Source organism: Acanthamoeba castellanii (genome assembly GCF_000313135.1).
Source record: "Acanthamoeba castellanii str. Neff unplaced genomic scaffold scf7180000084715, whole genome shotgun sequence".
Taxonomy (NCBI): domain Eukaryota; phylum Discosea; order Longamoebia; family Acanthamoebidae; genus Acanthamoeba; species Acanthamoeba castellanii.
In genome coordinates this window covers 36,476-40,315 of record NW_004457638.1, presented here as the reverse complement: position 1 = coordinate 40,315, position 3,840 = coordinate 36,476, and positions in this window count along the sequence as shown.

Genomic DNA, 3,840 nt, shown 5'->3' with positions numbered 1-3,840 from the left:
CCTATTTTTGTCTGTTATCCAGCAGATGGACCCTTTTGGTGCACCACCAGACTGGTTCAGACAAATCATCTACAAGCAACACACACACACACAATGCTGGACTTTGAGTCACAGGTGCACCAGACCACAGAGTCCCTGGTGCACATCTGGGACAGTGATGACCACAGCATGGAGCAGCTTGCTCATGTGCTAGCTATCTTCATCAGCAGCAAACCAGCTGCACTCCTTCACCAAATCAATGCACTCTGCCACAAGGTACACAACATCTGCTTGATTGTTCTGATTGTGCTTGTCTAACTTGCTTTTTTGCTTTTGGAGCCCTTGGCCAGTGGCATGGTGGCAGAGCTGCTGGCGCAGCTCACCCAGCCCCTCCTTGGTGCTACAGTTGTGGCTCAACTGGCCTCTCCTTCAAACAGTACCAGCACCTGGTCACTATTTTGGTCAGGACCATCACCACCCACACCATCCTCCAAGTCACCTCTCCTCCAGCATCTCTGTAGATCGCCTCCTTCCATCACTCAGCACAGTGCATAGGTTTTGGCAGACTGAAGTCAAGTCAGTTGCCAGCCTTCAAAGTGGAAGACGGCCAAGCTGCCACCATCTGGCCACTGGAGGAGATAACCAACTACATCTTCTCAAGTTCACTCAGCAAAGGCTGCAGTGATTCAACAAACCCTACATAAGACCCACCACACACCAACCAGGGGCTTAGATGTGTCCTGACAGACAAATCATGTGACTTTGGGTGTGTGGAATCAGCAATCCTTGTGAGTGAATGTACAATTCCTATCTAATCTTCTATTCTAATTGATCTACTTGTGGCGTGCTTTGGGCAGATGAGGCAAGGTACAGGTCTATCACAGTGGCTGACACCTACCCCCACACCAATGCCAAAGCCCATGCTGACACCAATGCCAACACTGACACTGATGCTGACAACAAGTGAAGGCACTGCCCATGAACCTCACCACTGGCACCATCTCCATTGCTCAATGTGCAACAGATTGTGTTCAACATTTACATGCATAGCACCGTGGAGAAATAGAACACCATGAAAACTGGCAACAAGCAAGTACTATTGGTGGAATAGCTCTAATTTATCAATTACTGGTGGTTGCGCCCAAGGGAGTGGAATGCTAAACACATGACTGACAACTCAGCCCTCACTCCCTAGGGAGTGGCCTAGTTGCCCTCTTGTATGATTAGTTTGAAAAAACAACCAGCTGGATGGAGGTAGGAAAGAATGCCAAATGCATGGGGGGAAACCAAGCTCCATTCAAGATGGCCATCAGCCTGCAATGACCCAATGCTGCACTACTTCCTCCAATGCAGGCCCAGCAGCTCAGAGTACTGCTGCCTCTACCACCTGTGGCTGTGTGGTGGGCCATGCACCCAAGATTCAACCTGCCTCCATGTCATGCCCATTCATTCAGAGCCATCCCCTCTCTCAGTGGGTACTATGATTGGCTGTGCTGCAATGTAGTGGTAGATGAGGTCCACCACCAGATCACCAATGCATGCAAGGCATGAAGAATGCAGAAGACAATGTTGTTGCTGAGGTACAAAACAACCACTTCCCCATCCTCATGCTCACTACTGTGGGGGCTGCATGCTGTGTTGCTGCACATTGTGTGGTGTGGTGTTGTGTATGTGTGTTTTGTGGCTGTGTGCCATATGTTGTGCACCATGTGTGGTTGCTGTGTAGCTGAACACCCTCTTTCAAGGCTGGCACCTCAAGGGTGCTGCATTTCTCCTCCAGGTTTTGCCTGCTACACCCACACCACTCTCCTGTCTAATGTCACTTCTTTTCAACAGACATTCCCTCTTGTGGCACATGGGCAGGAGACCAACTACATCCACACCATCCAGAAGCACATGGTGGCACATGGGCAGGAGACCAACTACATCCACACCATCCAGAAGCACATGGTGGCACTGCTCAAGCAGGGCAGACTGGTGGTCTACACCAACAACACCCATGAAACCCTGCAGTGCCTGCTCTAGCACATGTTCCATGACTGGTCTCCCCACCATGGAGGCACTCCTGCACCAGACTCTCCATCTGGTGTGGGAGCAGTGGTTCATGTGCCTGCACATTTATGTGTTGACTGCCCAGCACAGTGCCCCAACTGTGCCAGGCATTGCAGACCAGCTGCAGACACAGTCTGCAATTGCAGACATCTTGTGTTGCAGTGTGGAATAAAGTTGTCCATTCAACCCTGTTGGTGTGGAGGCAAGGTGTGGTGTTGCTCTCCTCCACTCCCTCAACCTTCCCACCACATCCCACTTCCTCCTTCTCCTTGTCCCCTGCATCCCAGCCCTGATGAGGAGGCTCACTTTTGGTTTGGGGACTGCAGCCAGCTGAGGGAGATCTGTGGGTGGTGAGCTGCCTGACCTGCCCCTGGACAGCACCATGGCTGCCTTCATTGAGGCCCAGTTCACTTTTCAGCCTCACAGCTATTATGCACTGGTGAGTCCTCAATGAGGCCCAGCCCCACCTCATTGTAACCTGGCTGCCCAGGCCTTCACCTGTCTAGACATTTCTTTTCTTGCACACTTTATTGTCTGGACAAAAAATGCCACCAATTTGAGTTGTCCAGACCGTGTCCAGAGTGGTGCTCAGTGCGAGACGTGGATCAGGGCACACACTTCCGCGCACGCAAGGCGACGCGCACCTCCGCCATGATGATCGAGCCCCCGCTCCACAGGCTCCACAGGCTCCCAACAACAACAACGGCGACGAAGGCGAGAGCGAGGCCGCACACTTCGCCGCGACTCACACCGGGTACTGTTATCTTGCGTGTTCTTGTCATGTGTCTGTTGTTCATTGCAGGGCGGTGCGCAAGAGCGTGGCCTCCTTGATCGCGCACTCCGCAGCATTCAAGAAGGCGCCCGCCCCCACCAAGGCAGGGTCTGTACTGATGCTATACTAGTATGTCCTCCTTTCCACAGAAGGGTACACAAGACACCCATTGGACAGCAAGCCCCACAAAAACAACAAGATGGCCACATTCATTTTCTTCCACAGAATGGTCAGCGCTTTACGCGGAATTTCTGTGGGCACTTGTCTGGCCTTCTGGTTGGCCGTCGACTCGAGCTGTGTGCCCTTGTGTGCCCATAGTGGCCATTGCCACACCACCAAGACTTGCAACTTGCAACTTACATCTTCCTTGCAAGTAAACAACAGCAAAAACACAACACAGCCATCATGGGCCTGAAGAAGAAATTGCAGGCAGCGCGATTGACTGCAGAGGAGCGGCGCAGCGCCTCGCAGGGGGCCACGCGCCACGCCGTGAACGGGATGATGGCGGGCATGATGGCCGGCTCGCTGGCCGGCCTTGCCGTGTTCCCCTTCGCCCCCATCACCGCCCCCGGTACTACCACCCCCGCCCTCTTCTGTTAAGGTTGTCGTCAGCTGACGTGGCAGGCCGGCAGCTGGGATGGTGGCGGGCGCCATTTTGGGGCTGGCCGCGGGTGCGAGCGCGGGCGCGCTCGAGGGCGTGCGGCGCGAGCGGCGGTTCGATCGCTACGCGGCCAACTACCAGCCCGACGACGAGAACGCAGTCGTGCTCAACGGCCAAGTCGTCGGCTCCCACAACGGCAACGGCCTTTACGATTCCGGGTACCCGTGCGTGTCGTTGGTCGTGTCGTGTCGTGCTGTGCTGTGCTGTGCGGTGTGTGTCGTGTCGTGTGCGGTGGCTGATGGTAAGGCGGCGCACAGGCGGTTCCCGGGCGAGGGCAGGGTGGTCGGCGAGGCGCCCGATGACATTGATCCCGAGGCCGACCGGCCCATCTCCGACACCAAACCATCGGCCACCGCCCGGCGCACCTCCTCCTTCA